The 19,080-nt window shown below is 42.6% G+C and overlaps 1 long non-coding RNA gene across 1 annotated transcript in view; it reads right to left on the bottom strand.

The window, feature by feature from the left end:
- The window catches only part of LOC131456698 (uncharacterized), a 46,692-nt gene extending 42,292 nt beyond the window's left edge, over window positions 1-4,400 (bottom strand). The window contains exon 1 of the long non-coding RNA XR_009239922.1: window positions 4,317-4,400. This is a non-coding gene — a long non-coding RNA (uncharacterized LOC131456698). The remainder of the gene's footprint in view (window positions 1-4,316) is intronic.
- Between the last annotated feature and the right edge of the window lie 14,680 nt (window positions 4,401-19,080).

Raw genomic sequence — 19,080 nt, 5'->3', positions numbered from 1 at the left:
AACATTTCATTATGTTCTTTACTTTCAGTTTGTGGCGGGAGGTGAAATCCTAAATGTCACCTCAAGCTGGTTTTAGTTATTTAATTTTTTTTTTTACAAACTACCCCCAGTGACGTAAGAGAAAGACTTTAATTTAATGTGCCATGCAGCTGTCGACCACTGGTGGTGAAGTGAACTGTACTGACAACACAATCGCCCCGAGGGAAGACACACAACACATTACTTTGTAGGGTGGACACATCACCTTCAGGTGATCCCAGCGCTCCGTGGTATCTCTCGTGTTTGGCAAATATTGCATCATTTGGTACTAAATCGGCACATTTCGGCCGTTACGACGTTGACCTTGTTCTCGTATTTCAGCTGATTGCATGCAAAAGTCGAAATATTGCATGATGCGCTGAGAAAAGGCGGTTTTTCTGCTTCAGGTTCTGGTTCACTCCCGCAGACACTGTCATCGCCGTCGTCGCGCAGCCGCGACTCACAAATCTGCTGATTATATATTATTGGATTAAACGATTAATTTTTGAGCTTTAAAATGTCGGAAAAATCTTAATTTACAGCGACGTGAAACAAAGAAAAGCTCTTAAATCCTTTTCAGTTGATTTCCTCAACATTGCCTTCCTTATCTTATGCATATAAGATAAACTCCACCAAATTATTTAATCTACTTATGTTCTATTTTAATAGCTTAAGGATATTAAGCCTATAGTGAAACACATTTAATTTATTTCATTAAATTAGATCGGCATTTATCGGGAACAACTCGACTAAATCAATTTACGGTCAGACAAATAATCAATCACTGGGTGTTTAGGGTGTTTAAGCTGTAACTCCAACACGTGTATCACATGTCTTAACTGGCAGTGTGGGAGATAAAGAGTGTGGACAGATCGAGCCACTGACTGTAACCGAAGTGAAGAAGCAGCCAAAGTACTTAAAGTGTAATAAAAGTGAAATGTGAGCCAAAATGCCATTTTAAACACCTTGAAGGAATCTAAATCAGACGTGTCATCCGCCTAGTCATATTCAAAAACCAAAGTCTTTGCAACATACAGTATACAGTGGAACTCCCATCCCCCTCTTTAAATTACCGGCGGCTGCTGCTGCTGCTGCTGCTGCTGCTGAGCAAGTTGAAGACACCCTGCCTTCCATCCCTCTCTCCTGAGCCGTATCAATATTCATGGGTCTGCCGGGTGCGTTTGCGGGATGGCTGTCTCATTAGCCTTTGATCCCCTTGCGCAGGCCTTGTCGGAGTGTTGTTGCTGCGCCAACAACAGAGCGCCGTTTGAAGTGCAGAGGGAACAGCTGCCTGCATTGATCTCCATACACTTTCTTTGCTATCCACACGCCCGTCCGCGGATACACAGATGCTGCTGCCCACAGGCACATGAATACATGCATCGACTACACAAGGCTGACCTCCACTGCGAGCGCGTGTACAGTGAGTGCAGAGTTTCTCTTCCTCGCACATTATACATATATATATATATACATATGGTAGTGGCTCAGAACACGTGGAGAACAATAGAGGACTAAATACTACAAAGGGTTCTCTCCCGTGTTGTGTTATTTTAGGGCGTGTCTAAAATAATGGCTTGATGACACACCAGAGTCAGTCCTCGGCACGGCACGGCACGGCACGGCACGACTCTACGTGGTTTGATATGGTTTTCCATTACTATACCTCCTCAACGTGGGCGGAGTCGTCAAAGCGCGGCTGCATGAAACTCCTGTGACTTTGTTTTATACGCGACACACACAAACTAGTGACTAGTGGCTTGTAAAGCAGTTGTTTTTTGGAGTAAATGAATCATTAGAATCAGTTCATTAAAAAGATTTGTTTACAGAATGATTCCAGTAGGACTTCCTGCATGGCCGGAGCACAGTCACTGAACTGAAATACAGCGGCAGAGGGTTGTGATGCGGCTCGCCACTCGCGGTAGCCGCTTCCGGCAGTTTCAACGTTGAGTTTTCAGGGTTTTTTAAGTTTGGCATTGTTCGGTTTGATTCTTGTGCCGGACGTCGCACTCGTGACCCTTCCTGTGGCGACACTCTCTGACCAATCAGTGGACGGCAGTCTGACGACGTCACAGTTTAGTATCGGCTCAAAAAAAAGCACATGGTACCAGGTACTATCGCTAAAGGAAAAGCGCGTGCTAGGACTTGGTAGTGGAAAAGCGCCTGAAAAGGGTGGTTTACCAGCTCACTTGTGAATAACTGCAGTGCCTTTGGTTTGCAAACTAAACACTACATGCAAAATACATCTTCCCTCGATGCAAAAATAAGCTCTGGCACTTGATTTAAAATGAAGAACAGAAAGAAGAGCAGACTCCTACTGTCACAGCGTGACGCTGCACAGGCTGCTGGTGTAGAGACAGAGGGGAAGAGAAGGCAGGGCTGAATCTAAACCAGCTCTGTGTTTGTGTGTGTGTGTGTGTGTGTGCCGCATGTTGTTAAGCTTCTCCCAAAAATATCACGCCCGTGCCTTTACATTAATATTCTGTACAGACGCGGACAAGCGGTGAAGTTCACCTGCTTTGTTCCCCTACGTTTGTGCGAGCAGAAACACACCCCCTGCGTTTCAGACTCAATATTGTTGTATTTTAAAAGCCTATAAGCCAGCGAGGCGGTTCGTAACACATTTTCCGACAGAGTGACAGAAGACATGATTTTATTGTTCTGCTTCAGCGTATTTAATCGGATATGTGGCGCTGAAACAAGACATCGACAATCGATCCCGTAACCTTTAGGCCCTAAACTCTGTTGAGCCGCTACAGCCTCTCCAACGTCAATATCTGCACACGTTACGAGTCTTGCATTGAAAACTGAATATGTTTAGGATTTGCACAGTTGCTCAGACAGGGAGATTCAAGATAATAATGGACAAATCACAGTATTCATTCTTATATCGCACACTTAATGAGTTGCAAGGCAAGAAGTTATGTGTGAATTAGGCGTCACCTTCATAATTAGATCTTATCAACAGGTTTTATGCAAATCAGAGCATTTGAAAGGAAAATTTCAGATGAGGATACTGAGGGGAAAGTGCGAAACCCTTAAATTAATATGCAATTACTGGAGCAAAATGGCTTTTTGAAAGCGAGGCTTTGGAAAATTATGGAAATTACAGTATTAAAGCACTTGTTGCGATATTCTAGTGCCAAAAATAGTCGACGTGGCGAGTGTGTTCTGTTCTTTTTGAATTTTTGAACATGTTCTTCAGTGTAATCCACTATCATCTCATGTTTTGCAGCCACAGAACACATTTTTTTTTTCTTTTTTTTCACTTTTTGAATTTTTCATGAATCCTCAAAATAAACGACACACTTTGAATCAGACTCGCACAAAAACAGATCACAGACATCACTCGCAGTTCCCTTCCTCTCTCTTATATATTAAACATTTCCCTCTGTGGAAAAAGGTCCAGCTAGTATGACATCATGACACCTGCACAAAGACAAGCCTCTGCGCTAGAGTCCACTCAATAATTCTGCTCTGTGTTCTCAAACAGTCTCTGCTGCATACTGATAAAACACAAGAAGAAAAAAAGAAAAAGATTTAAGAGCACACACTGGCCTGGACTATTGTCCCCCTGAGGACAGGTCAGAAGATCAATACTGCAAATGTGCCTGATAACATTAGAGCGTCCTTAATGGCACTAATGAAGAGAGCGGTTGACACACACTTAGGAGACTTAGGTCAGAGGAAGTGTGAGTCTGTTAGCGGCGGCGTGGCTTTACACACTGGTTTCAGGTGACCGTCTCATTGTGAATCGTTCTCCTTCACTATTTATAACGCATTATGGTGATAATATAGAGAAAGTAACAGCTGACAAAAGGCAGAACAGAGTAGAAGCTCATTTTGACAGGATGTTCTCTTGCTCTACACGTGTGTATGAATGTATAAGTGTGAATAGAAGGATGGACACAAGAGAACAGAAAGAAACAACATCTGGTTCATGATCACAATGAACTTTTCCCACTCTCTTTTGTATCTGTGCTGCGAATGAGTCTGACAACAGGGAACATTATCGCACTCTGAATGACAAAGAAAACTACATCTAAGCCGAATCACTGCTGACATTTGGATGAAATAGACTCCGTTGTGCTCACACACACACATACACACACATACAGTGCAACCTTATGCTGTAAAAAGATTGTACTTGGCAGGATCTTTACACACACACACACACACACACACACACAGACACACTCTACTTAACACCCTCCTGCTCCTGCTGCTGCTGCTCTACCATCCTGATAAAGATGAAAAGGAGGAGAGGCTCAAAACGGAGACAGTGAGAGGTAACGTACCTCAAAGCAGATGTCTGGGGTGGGTGGGGGGGTTAATTTCTGCAGCTGCTGGGATGGATGCTGTGGTGAGGCAGGCGGGCTGGCCGGCTGGCGGGCGGGACTGGAGACTTCTCCTGGTCTTCTTCCTCTCCGCGTCTTCTCTGGGATGGAGACTCAGGAGGAGAGCTGCTCCTCCACTTGCCTCCTCCCTGCCTCTGCCTCTGCCTCTGGCTCGCTCTGCCTCTGTCTCAGCCCCCCTCACTATCATACCTCCCTCCCATTCTGACCCCCCCTCCCTCCCCTTCTCCTTTTTTTTTTTTTTTTACTCCTCCCCTTTTCTAACCTGCTCCCTCTTTACTCTCATGTCTCCCACACTTTCTACTCCTCAGATTTAAGGATTGTTTTCGAGCTATTTCTACACATCATGAGCTGGAAAACAAACGAGGATTTAAAGTAAAGACAGTTTTCTGTTTTCTGTCTAATTGTGTGGTCAAAATCTATGTGAGGGCAATAGAATACTGAAGGTGTGAAATTTGGACCATTTTATCCAAATAATATCCTTAATTTGTTTATTTTGCTTAAAAAAAAAGGTAATTTCAGCGTCTCACTGAGTGAGTGACTGAACGACGGTCCAGTGTTGTTCAGCTTAACCGAGTTAAAGGTCACAGTCATTTATTGATAAGTGCCACAGAGGAGCCGGTGATTTATAATATTTATTGCAGAAGAATGAGGCTGAAAGTTGATATCTAATATGTTATTCATAGCTTTCCCTTTCAGTCTCGGTGATGTTAGGAGCGTGGACTAATGAATACTGACGTGAATAGAAAGGCACTCATGGTACGGCGAGGTGACATTATATCACCCAGCTGAGCGACTCCACTCCTGACTGATGAATAAAGTTGATTTGTTACCTGCCCTTTATTGTAATAAGATTGGTGTCAGATGACCACTCATGGATTCCTCAGCACTGGCCAGTTCCCAGTCTTTTTCCCTCTCTCTCTCTCTCTCTCTCTCTACCCATTTTTTTTTTCTTCCCCTTTCTCCCATCGAGAGCCCTCCTCTGCCTCTGCCCCTGTTTCCATAGTGACACTTTCCCGACTCTGGCTCGACATAATAAAGCAAACGGGATAGGGGTGGGGGTTGGGGGCGAGAGAGGGAACTGGGAGCGTGTTTTTTGGACGTGTTGAAGGAATGGCCAAGATAACGACGATAGATAAAAGGGCAAATTACGAATAAAAGGAAAATAAAGACGGTTTGTCGTGGCAAACTGTTTTTCGGCTCGTTCAGCTCAGGTGCTTTCAAAAACCTTGACATATGGCTGAAATAATTATCGTGCTCATCAAATAACGAGATGGCCACTTGTGCTTTGTGGAGATGCTCCCAACAGAGCAGAAATGAATTATGGGACTGCTTTGATCAACCTGAATGTTAATGCGAGTGGTGCTCAGCGTGGTAGCCGGTGTAAACCGCCTGAAATACTGGAATAAAATACAGGACAACAATTCCACGCTTTTAAAAGATAAACTCTGAAGTTTAGACACATTGAAATCTTCATTTCTAAATAGAGAGTCTGAGATTCATGTTCGAACTCCCCATGATGTCACCCACTGGTGTGTTAACTGACTTTTTGAAGCCTCCAGTTGTGGATTTGGTGAAGAGCGGAAGGTGGGCCTGACTATTTGACAGTACTCACACAGCATTAATGCAACAATACAGCTTCTCTCCCTCTTTCCCCGTCTTTTCTTAGTATTTGTGTGTCAGGGCGTGGCTTCCTCTGCTGCCGTTCACCTGCAGATTTCTGCTTAAATCCACCCATCAAGACGATGAAGGCCATTTCCACAGACTGACATAAGAGTATAACAGACTTCTTTAATGTTATAAACCAGGCAATTCATGAAAGGTCATAAAAGGGACAGTCAAAGGAGAGAAGATAGAGGTGGATCACTGGAGTAATGGGTATCTACAGGCGACAGATTCTGCTTATATAATGACTTCTTCATATCAGGCGTAGATTCCAACGCTAACTAACTCGTATAACCGCGTTCATGCCTTTTCTAAGTAGGATGAGGAAAGGTTTATTAAAGTTGAAGATCTGATGTCTGATTACGGCAGAATAATGTTCACTCCTGCTGTTTCGATACTTGTGAAATGCACCATAGGTGTCATTACTGAACGAAGGACTTGGACCCAATAGCACAACTTGGGAAACAAAGTAAAAACCAAACTTATTTTGAAAGTGCAACGAAAAACCACTCTTTCAAGGGGAAAAACTAATAGCAAAAACAAGGGCTAATAAAGCTAATACATAAAATACTCTTTGGAGGGAAGCTAACAAACAAAAAAACACTCTTTCGAGGGAAAAACTACTAGCAAAAACAAGGGCTAATAAAGCTAATACATAAAATACTCTTTGGAGGGAAGCTAACCAAGAAAACCACTCTTTGAAGGAAAGCCAACAAAACCACTCTTTTGAGGAAAGCTAACAAAACCACTCTTCCGAGTAAAGCTAACAAACAAAAAAAACACTCTTTCGAGGGAAAAACTACTAGCAAAAACAAGGCTAATAAAGCTAATACATAAAAAAACTCCTTTGAGGGAAGCTAACAAACAAAACCACTCTTTGAAGGAAAGCCAACAAAACTACTCTTTTGAGGACAGCTAACAAAACCACTCTTTCGAGGAAAGCTAACAAACAAAACAACTCTTTGAAGGAAAGCCAAGAAAACCCCTCTTCCGAGGAAAGCTAACAAACAAAAAAACACTCATTCGAGGGAAAAACTACTAGCAAAAACAAGGGCTTGACAAAGCAGCAAACAAAAAGTACAGAACCTGACGAGACAGGGGCATGGAGCGAACGCTGACAAATCTTGACAAGACAATCGCACAGGGGTTACACTGGTTCACAAGACAAGACGAACTGGCAACAGACAAAAAGGGAGACGCAGACCATATATACACACACACACTGTAATGGGAAACAGGTAGAAACAATCAGAGCGGGGAAGACAATCAAGACTGGTGGGAAAAACACAAGGGGAAAGGGCAAGTTACCTAAGTGAAATTTCAAAATAAAAGACAACGTTGACACAAGACAACTACTAAACACAACCAGCTTTCTTGGTCATGACAATGGGGGCCTTGACGGTGTGAGTCATGTGACGTCCAAAGTCCTGTAACATTCACTCCGTTCTTCAGTGAACTGTTCAGTCCTACACTTGATATTGATATTTTTGTATCATCATCAGTCCAAAAACATGCAGATTTTGGGATTAGGTGAATTGGACACTCGAAATTGAGCGTATGTGTGAGTGTGAGTGTGGATGATTGTTTGCCTCCATGTGATGGAGTGGCGACCTGTCCAGAGAGTACCCTGCGTTTCAAACCGGTGCCCTCCGCGACCCTCATGTGATGTGGAGGATAAAGTGGTAGCTGATGGATGGATGGACCTGATTCATTGTGACCAACTAGTGTCTTTTCCTGTCCCCGCCGAGATCTAACGACTCTGAAACTTCCAGTCTGTTTATAGCATCAGCCAGCCCCAGCTTTTCCTCCAGCAGCCTTAATATTCACCACACTACCTACACATTGTTCCACATTTTTTCCCCATTCAAGTTACTTAAATTTCAACCCTGAATTGAACCTCTGGCTTCAGGCTTTTGGGTCCTAACTATGGACAATATTTGACAAAATGCACATCACGTTGTACTGAAAAAGTACTTGTGTTATAAAGTGAATAGTAGGCTAATGAATACTGCACACAGTTAGGCACTCTCATGCCACCATTACACATGTCCTAGATTGTAGCTCCATATAAATTGAATTAATCTTTATTTCAGTTGCATTCATATAAAAAATAAACATAAAAGCGAGATCCTTCAACACGAATGCACCAATAAAGAAATAGGCCTATGTTGTACAATACAAGGAAAACACTGCATCAATTTTCATAAACATCTTTATATGCAGTCATAAGGTCCTCACACTGAATAACACAAAGCACAAAAGGGAGTGGAAATGAACCAAATGTTTCATTTTACACATCCAGTGTCTGGTACACTAAGTACCACGAGGCAGGACCACTGACATGGATATCGACTCTCTATCTTGGGCAACAGAGTGAGGAATGGGGTAAAACACAGTTGGAGTCCGGACATGAATTATATATCACTCTTACATTGTGGTGGACACAGATCATTCGTTTCACGCTGATAAAACCTCCAAAAAGGAAGAGTTGCTCCTCTGTGGACGTGAATCGACAAATCTGAACAAAAATAAAGGTTAAACTACCGGCCTTGATTTATACACAGCGGTGAGTCTCCTCAAGAAGGGTGAGAATGATTGTGTCGGCGCAGATCATCATTTTGTTGCATTAATCACCGCTGCATGAGATTACATCGACTGCTGCCCTTCCTGTGTGATCAATGAGCGGCAGCGTCGTGGCTTGTGAACTTTCTAATTCTCTATTGATTTCCCCGAGCTGCTGCGTTACTTGCCCAGCCTCGCCATGCCGGGAAGGTCAGATGGCGGGGTCGGCTGTTTGTCGGCTGTTTGCGGCCCCGGCAAAGATTCAGAGTCGTTATTAAAAGGACACTTCTGCAGGGGTGGGCACCTGGGGGGGAGGGGGGGGGGGGTTATGACACTCAAAAGAAGGACGCTGACCGTTCCTCTAAGTGTTAAACGATGGCCTCGCTGATCAGAGGGTGACTCAGCCGCTGTCCTCGAGGAAAACGCATGGTGCATTCACACCTCGTCCACCGAGAGCAAATTAAAAGGTCTTTATTGGTGAACTGGGAAGCGGCGATAAAGAGCGCGATACTGTGCGACCACTTTAGAGAAAGTCTTTCACAGGATTTAAAAGAGGAGGAAATTATGCATTCGCTGCAGCACAACCAATGAAAAATGTGTTTTTTTCCCCCCCTGAGGAGACAGCTCAGTTTTTTTTTTCTTTTCAGTAATAAGCTTTGTTTTCCAGACATTTCGGAAGATATGAATATGCATCATGTTGTCCAGTAATTCCGCTAATGGCCCCTTAGCACAGCAGCCACTTTGACTTGTTTCAGCAGCAAAAGCACAGGTGTTGCTGATCACACTGACGATGGCTCTATTCACCTCGTGTAAGTCGGGACGGTGCGACAGTGACCCAGCATGCACCCTGGAACATGGTCTCAGCTGTCATTCATTTGATTATATACACAACTGTGACCTACAGTGGCGTGCATGGCGGCACACTTGGCCAAAGTCACTCATAGGGTTTTCCATTACCCCTAGAAATGTGCAAACGGCAACACCTACATTTAAAAAATAAAAACCCTGAAGGTTCCCCCTAGGTTGTCCTGTGGTTGATATGGAACATTTTCCTCACCTTCATACAACCTTTAGAGAACATTCTTAAAAGGTTCGCAGTATCAGGCTGAACAAACACTGGATGTGGACTCAAAAGCACAGCTCAAAAAAAGCAAAACAAAACCCTTTCACTGGTTTCAAACAAAAGCACAAGGCAACAAAACAAACCAAAACACAAAAGGCTACTAGTTACTACAGATAATGACAAGGACGCTTACCGGTCGGGCAACAGACGCAGGAAACATGCGGGCTAAACACACAGGTGGAGGGATAACGATGACGGGAAACAGGTGAAACACATCAGGGTAATCACAGAGGAGGGAAACTTTACAGGAAGCAGACTCGGAAACCGGAGGCTTAATGGTAATTATTTCAAAATAAAACAGGAAACAGAACACAAGACTACTTCAGAACGTTCTCTTTAGGTTCCCAGAATGTTCCCCTAACGTTACTTTGTCACAACCTTCAAACATTAATTACGGTATACACATATTGTGTGGAAACCACGGAGCAAACCATTGGAGAACGTTTCTGTTTTTGGCTCCCTCAACGTTTAGGGAACGTTGGGCTCCTACCTGACCCTGAGGGAATGTTCTCTAAGCGTCTTTTTGGTTTACGTTCTAACTAACCTGACGAGAACCTCAGATAAAACCACGGAAACGCAAAATGCTTTCGACCATGTCAAAATCTTTGAAATGGAAATACAACGATATACCATTGAAATGATGCCAATGCCTAATATAAATGCACTTAAACATAACTATCCCTTCAAAGACCTTTACATTTGAAGAATGCATCCTAAACAGTTCATTAAGAGACATCTTTTTTTTCATTTATGTTATTCATTATTTGTTTTTACTTGGGTTGCCAATATGTTGTCACTTTTACATATTTAGAAAAAGAAAATTACACACCCTCTCTCTCTCTCTCTCTATATTAGCAGTCCAGATTGGATGTTAGCTTTGCCCCCTAACTGCCGTGTTGGCAACAACATCCCTATCTTTCAATTTGGTGATAGCTCTGCCTATAAAAGAGTGCTACCTGCAGCCAAGCACAAACTTGTCTGAGAGATTTATGTCTCCCTAACTCTAAATTCCAATCTCAGCCTGTTAGTTATCCCTGGCTTTAGTTTAGTTGGCAGAATGATTGACAGCCAGCTGATTGGGGAGCCATGGATTTCTGTGCCCTCAAGTCAAGATTCTGGAGGGATTCAACCAATTACTGCTCAAGGGCATCAAGACAAGGTGCAGAGGGTTGACGACCAGCACTGGTTGTAGTCTAACCCCTCGTGGCGCTCGTGCACACCAGAGGGTGCAGTGCGGGATGCGGCAGAAAAGGAACTGCAGAGATTATGAGAGACAAATCAGACCCTGCAGGTTGTGTCTCTTGTAATTGGAAGAAGAGAAGGTTTTCGGGGGGGTTTTCACACTCAAGCAGCTGAAACAAAGGATGAAGCAGGAGGTGAATGAAAAGCCTATTGTGTCACTGTCAGAAACCCAGAGTATCTCACCCACTGACGACACGGGCGTCTCTTCTTGGAAAGTACTGTCTTATGTTTCACTGATGAGTGCACCTGCAAACAGAACTAATTATGTCCTACAAAGCACAATGTGGACACAACCACCTGTTAAATACCAGGTTATTATAGTTCCTCTTTCCTTTTACAAGTATTTATATACATTTTGAACACTGACGTGTGCATTTGTGCTGCTGTTTTATCAGTGAAGACCAGGAAGGGAGTAGAATTTAGCCACCAGGGGGCGACTCGACTGCACTGGTGGAAAAAAACTTGTGATTTCTCACTGGATTTATTTCAAATGCTCGTTTCGGGTTTTCTTCAACACGATTTTCATGTTGAATTTCAGGTTGTTTTTTTTTACATTATGCTCCCATACCACGTCGCACATGAGTGGACACCAGAGTGATTGACAGCTGGTGTTGTCCAATAGGAGCCCGGTTGCTTGCGACTCGTCGTGGCGGTGGTCAAATTGTAAATGCCAACGCTTCATATTGAGAGTTTGCATGTCCATTTTTATATAGAGAGAGTGTATGCAAGTACTAATATTAACCTTAAACACTCTATTTTAATCCCATTTTTTGGGTCTTTCTTCATATTATCTATGGGAAGATTAAATGAAAAACAATTTACTATTGAGAACTTAATTGTAGTACATAAACATAATTGTGTACCATCAACAAAGACATAACCCATACATACATAAACATACAAGAATATAAAGAAATATAAAGTCGGAAAAAAAGGAAATATATGTTAGGAAACTACACTGAATACTCTAGTATGTACAGACTATACATAAGTAAGAATCTATATATACATTCATAGACATTGTGCATTGAGAAACATTATGCTATCTGTGTCGATTATTGAGTATTGTCATTTGATGTACTGTGACAAAGCCCTTTACATGGGTGTGAGTATGTACGTGTCCTTAAAGAAGTTCCAACAGAGGAGAGAGAGAGAGAGAGAGGGAGAGGGGGAGAGAGAGAGAGAATTAGGCAGCAGTTTCCAACAAGATCATTCGGTTCAATCCACCAGCCACTTTAACTGTTGTGTTAAAAGCAGCACAGGCCACCTTGAGTTATTGCTGCATCCGGTAACATTCATTCACAGTAACGTGCATGTGTGTGTGTGTGTGTGCATGTGTGTGTGAGACACATACACACATGCACACACACACACAGAAGGAGAGGAGACACCTACTTGTAAATGATGTCTTTCATCTTTTGACTTCAGACGTGGCTGTCATCCACTTCCATTATACAGCGGGATGAAATGGGACACACAAAACAGACTGCATGATGTGTGTGTGTATGTGTGTGTGTGTGTGAGTGAGAGAAAGAACAAAGGAAGCTGTGAAACGTGCACACACACACACACACACACACACACAGACTCTTTCTTGTGTCATAATCACAGAAACAGTGAGAGGAATTACTCTCGTCTACGTCAACTTATGAGATTTTCAGCCCAGATGTGGAGGATGGGAATGGATGAGCGACGCTCTCGGGCTCAGCTCACTCCACAAACACCACGATGGTGGTGCTCTTGAAGAAGCCACTTAAAGCCCCCCCCCAAATCGCTCCAGTGGAGCTTTGCAGTGGCCAACAGTATCAGGCTGCAGCTGCACAGACTGGATATCTGCATGAATTTGGGTTGAAAGAGAGAGAGAGAGAGAGCCAGCATAACCTATCTCAGGAAAAAAGAAATAAGAGTTCAGGCTGCAGCCAGGGGAACGGCAATCCATCTGAGCCAGGCCTGCATCGTGTGGAATAAGAGCCCTGCGGGAAAATTAAAGTGTGATAAAACAAGACGTTTATGTATTACAGTATTACAGCCAGCCATGCTCAACTTGGATATTCCGGCATAATTCCTTTTCACTGGCTCCCTTCAGAATCTTTTCTCTTTATGTTTTCAGTGACAGCTCAGACAGCAGGCGGTGGTGATGGGCAAGTGAAATTGCTTTTGCACTGTGTCCAAAACTCCCATTTCCAGGTAGATTTTTCTGTCACAAGAGTAAACCTTCATGAGCAATTCTCACTTGACAGATGCAGGGGAAAAAAGTCCAACTGCAGACACTTTCTACCGAATGTTTCACATTGAAATCACAAAAATGAATTGATAAAGGGTAATAATTCAGGTAATCGTCAGGTAAATAGCTGGATCTGGGAATCACAGTTGCCTTCAGTTACCTGATACGCTTCAGTCTGTTGGTAGAGATAAGACGGATTCATTCGTAGTCTATCCGTCGGCGAATGGCTCTTTAAACTTCCACCAACCACAAAAGTTACTACATTTGTGCCAAGTAATTGTTGCATTTTTAACTTTAAAAGTCAAAAATTGTACTTTAAAGTGCTCCAGTTTTATAACCTTTAAAAAACGTATTTCATCTTTGGAGCCAAAGATAACATTTTACGTAGCCTGACTAAACCAATCCATATACAACGACGTTATTCACCTTTTTTGCAAGATTTTATGGCAAAATTGATAATATATGGTAGTTGATGGAGATTAGTTTGCCAAGAGTGAAGCCTGTACTCTAAATTGTATTAATTTGCATGTACTGATTATGCACCAGCTTGATATGACTGCTGGATATTTTTAACAGACCAAAATCAAGTCCAGGGGAAAGCCTACAAAATGCACTTTTCTGCATGTTTCATTTACTTTTTTTTGCCTTATCAAGATTCATATTATTTAATACCTGAGGTAATCACCACTCCTCCGTGGTGCGAGCTGAGCCCGACGGAAGAAAAAAAAAAAAAACACATTCAGCCTAACCTGTGGTGCAACGGTATTTCACGGCAAATCACGAGTGTTAATCATCAGTCATTTGCTCGAGGACAGGGACCGAGGAGTAAAAAAAAGAGTGGGTGTCGGCATTCGGGGGGGGGGCAAAACTGATCTTAATGAGACCTGTGTGAGGAAGAGGATAAGCAGCAACTCTTCACCTTAAAACGCTGCGACTGTGGGCGCCGAGATGGCTTCATTAAGGCCCCGGCAGACTTTAGGGGCTGTCACTCCTGAAAACGGCCAGAGCAGCAAAGGAATGGAAAACAACAACACAGTAATAACGTTGACATTTACAATAGGCGACAGATATCATATCCAATTTCTCCCTGCACACCCTTAATTCCTTTTTAATTGCTTTTCCGTGTTGGTGACGGGATAAGACTGTCTCTCTTCATTTAGTGGAGAGATGGGGGAACGTGGAGTGTGTGTGTGTGTGTGCGTGTGTGTGTGTGCGTGTGTGTGTGGGCGCTGATGGCTCATGTTGTGGTGCCGGTGGTGCTGGTGGTGGATTCAGCAGCTATAGGGTTAGGGTTGGGGGCGAGTGGGGGGCGCTGTTGGTTGCACGCCAGTTGCAAAGCCAGTACTGACATCACTGGTAGCGGTTTCAAAGAAATCAATGTGTGCAGTCAAAAGCTTTGATTAAGCACTTTACATGTCTGACTCTGGTTTGATGAAAGTTACAGATGGATTAAAGGAGCGATACGCATGATTAACTATAGCAGTGTAGCCAGCAATTTGTAAGTTTACTTTTGAATATGTGAGAAACAAATAAGAAGAAGAAGAAGACAAATTTGCAAATTTGTGTTAATAGCGAGACCAGAAACACATGTATGGGGGGGGGGGGTTACCTTTTCCACCTATGATGATATAACGTGTTCCAAAAGTAGTCCAATCTTTCAAGAACTCGTCTTCCATGACAATTGACACCCCCGATGATGGCAAATCTTGGAAATAGGGGACGATAATTATCAAGAAAGAGCAGCACAGTGCTTCCCAATGTCCCAATTTTATTAGGGAGGCAGCAGTAGCCTGAATCTTTCCAATAGTTTACCAATAAAATTAGCCTCAATAATTTATGTCTGACATTTGTGATGGGTCGATAAAAGTGTTACAGTGATACAGTGTTTCCCCTCCGTTGTTGTCACATAAACAAAAGGAAATATTGGTCAAGCCCAGAAAACAATGTCTAATATAATATTCATTAACTGGTGAATGTTGGCTGTAGTTCACTAATCTAAATTAAGCTATTGACCTAATAATCTGCATAAATAAACACGTAACAGGATCTTGAAGTATATCGGAGATCCATAAAGAAATACAGCACTTAATATTTCAAATATAGAGCTGTAAGTGACGGGAACCGAACATCATGGGTCTATTACTCTGCCGAGTGACTGACGGCACAGCCCAGTGCACCACATAACTTGGCAACCCTGGAGTTACTTTTATCCAGCAGAGTGTGTGGTGGTTAATCAAAGCCCATCATTTCCATAATTCATGGATGCCCATCTGTTTGCCACCTACTCCCAAGCCCAGTGCAGAATAAACAAATCAGAAGAGGGGCCGAGGGGCTATTTAATGACAGCGTCAGCCGTGGCTTGTGTTACTATAACCGTACACACACACACACACGTGCTCGTCTCATCAGTCTTTCTGCAACACTATCATTCATTTCAAACAATATTCTTCAATCCATCTACGGTGTAATATTTGCATCTCGCGGTTCCCTTCAGATCTCCATCCCCGACAGTTTGTCACTAAAGCCTTGTCACACTATGGGATTGTACAGATTTCCTCCTGATAATATCTAACCACTCTGATGTTATTGCAAACCCAATGGGCTGATTAAATCAGCAGAGCTCACGATAGGAAGCGGGGGGGTGTGGGGGAGCCGATAAAGCTTAGAGGGAAGTTGATTTGTTGTATGAATCAGGGATAATCTTACCTAACAAACGTTCCGGCGGCAAAGCAGCCAATAAAAAGCTAAATCTGACTCCCCCTGAGTGGCGTGCCGTGTGTTTTTTCCATATATTGTAGTGACACAGAAATCATTTCCATGCATTAATATCCCATTTTTTTCCCCTCAAAGCTTCCGTCTCAAAGCAAACAAACAAACAAACAGAAAATAGAGCCCTGGTTAAAAAAAGTGGAAAGATACTGCAGTGGTTTCATGGCTGGAGGCTTGGTTGGTGCCTGCATGCTGAGAGCTGCTGTCACTTACTTAGGAGTTTTATTCTCTAATGAGCTATACTGTACAAAAGATCACCCAAAGTGATCCCTCTTTAAAACACACACACACACACAGGCTATTAAATCTAATGATGGCACCATGTAAACATCAGGAAACGACTGTAGACAAAAAACAAAAAACAAAAAAAGGGTTTGGGTGGACTTAACAGCATTTAACGCTACAGACCTTCAAGTAGAGACTGGTGTGAGAGGGTCACAGATGTAATCAGAGCTGCTCTGACCCGGCTGTTGAGCTCCATTTAAAGTATTAAAGCTGGAATACACCGGGGAGACACTGAGGACAAATAACAATTCTTACAGGAGGCGGGGGGAAAAAAAGAAAAGATGAAAAAAACGTGTGATAACCAAAGTTCTCCAACTCTGTAAAGTACCAAAAGTGTCTCTCCAAACTTGAAAAATAAATCCAAAATTGGGTCTTATTTGGAGAAACTTTTATTCCTCTCAGTGTTGGCAGAAAATGTGTCTGCCAACACAAAGGAGAGAGCAGGCAGAGGAGCCGCGAGTGATTCTGACAGTTGCAGACGCGCAGGTAAAGACACTGCTGTGGCAGCCTTCCTGCAATTCAGATACGTATTAAAAATGAAGTTGTTCTTATCCTTCCTAGATGGAGAGAAGGTCACCCGAGCTTTTATCTCCCCTCGTTTAGACAACTGCAAAATGTCACTCCCGCGTCATCCCCGCGTCGCTAACTATCTCGGCGAAGCAGAAGCAGCTTCCGCGACAAACTCGCGCGTACGTTTCACATTCATTGCCCAAAGGTGAGCAGAGCAGCGTCTGCCATGGCTGACTAGTGACTACACACTGAGTGTTTGATATTGCCAAAGTGAAGGGTATGATTTCCGCCGAGTCCACTACTGTTGGGTGCACTTTGTCCGACAAAAAAAAAAAAACCCGGTTTCAAGCTGTTAGAGGTCACCGCACACTTTAAAGCCATGGAGATCGAGGATTAAGTCGCACAACTTGACAGACTAAATATAACTGCCCCCTAAAATGACTTTTCACCACTATGGAAGACATTATTCCCACTTCTTTAACTTTCTGACGTTTCCTCTTCTAACGATTAAACGGGGCTTTTGATTCCAACTGTTGCATGATGGGATTGCGTGATATCATGCTACCAGAGCTCTATGGGGAGAGCGACCTTGGCTGCTAGGTGATTGAGCTAACTAGCATAAAGTAGATGTGTCCAGCATAATTATTTCCTTGACCGTGTGGAGTAAAAGTAAAGTTTTTTTTCCACTCAAACCCAAAACTGCACAAACATGTGTGACAGCAACACACTGTATGTAAAGCTGTCGAGTTAGCATACGCAGCTAACTTAGTGCTACCTGCCTCTAGCTAGCAATGCTATGTTTACATTATTTTGAAGAGTAAAAGCTATTTTCACAGAAAACCAGATGACCACATTATGACTCTTACAACCCCAGTTTTATAAGCTAGTGTTTTGTTCCTTAAAAATAGCAATTAAATGTAAAAATAAATAAAAATTAACAAGTAAATCAAGCTAGTATCTTAAAAAGAGACCACACAGCATTATTACACTGTAGAGCAGTTTATTAAGTTATAATTTCTGCATTTTCTTTTATATATAATTTATATTCATTTATTGTTTTGGTTTCTTTTCCATTATTCTTGAATTTATCTTCATGTCTTTCATACTAAGTGGCTGAATTATAACCTGTGGGGGGGGGGATGAAACAGAAGATGAAGTTAATACAAAATAAAACATTTACTATTCAACGATCTGTCAATTCTAATTGTCGCGTTAATGCAAGTTAGTGATGAGGTTGTGTCTCAATGAAAGGCACTACAAGCTCATGAAGACTTGAACTTGCCCCAGTTTGTTTACTCGTTGTCAAATACATGCATTACAAGCCGAGACTACGGCTATAACATTAATCCCGAGCCAGCACAGACACTTTACTTTTCAAGTAAAGCTACATCTCATCCAGTAGCGAATCATTGCCTTGGTTACGCTTGTTGTCCTGTGTCTGTACAGGAGCTAAATAGCTTTCATCCTTAATTACTTTCTGTCCATTTCTTTTGTGGGTAATTCTGTGTCTTGAAATTTCCCTGAGCCGTGGCGTATCCATAGAAGCTTTCAAAAACCACTTGAAGGCCGTTTCCATAATGGCTCTATCATCTTGTCTTGTATATGCACTGTTATTGAGCGGCGCCACTGACGGCGCGGCCCGACGACAGTCATTGGCAAAGTGTCTCCGCGTGACGGAGGATAAATGTTAGTAAACTAGTGTCACGTTTGACACATTTACATTTGTGTTTGTTTGTTTTTTTTTAACTAACAGTGAAAAGGTTTGGCCATTTTCTGACGTTCATCGGCGTAGAATGTTAACAAGGCAAAAATGACAGAACAAAAAACTAATAATTGTCACATAATGGTAATTATTAGGAGTCCGGACAAAGCAATCACACATTCAAATCTAACCGCTCTCACACTCTGCATATTTTACTTCAAAAATAATCTACACACACTGATGTGATATGTTGACATTATATACAGGACTTGTGTTCTGTAAGGCATGCTTGTTAGGTACAAGGGAGCTGTGCCGAGTTGTGATGTGAATTCCTCTGGGTACATTAGCACGGCAAAACAAAGCAAGATGCTCCACACACTGGAAAGAGGAATTCAACCTTATTAATACACTTCCACCACAACAAATAGAAGTCAGGGCTGGTTTATATACGCTTTCAAACGAAGCTCCTGAAATGATCATTCCTGTGGCTGCCTCGCAAATTACAAACCTACGTGACGAAATCCCAATTTGTGAATGAATAGGACCGATTGTACTTGTGCACAAATTATATTTAACAGTGACGATGCAAAGGGACAAAAGTAAAAGTTTCATGCATCCACAACAC

The sequence above is a fragment of the Solea solea genome, chromosome 3 (genome assembly GCF_958295425.1).
Source record: "Solea solea chromosome 3, fSolSol10.1, whole genome shotgun sequence".
Taxonomy (NCBI): domain Eukaryota; kingdom Metazoa; phylum Chordata; class Actinopteri; order Pleuronectiformes; family Soleidae; genus Solea; species Solea solea.
Note: the sequence above shows the minus strand (reverse complement) of the source record. Positions and strands in the feature narration are given on the sequence as shown.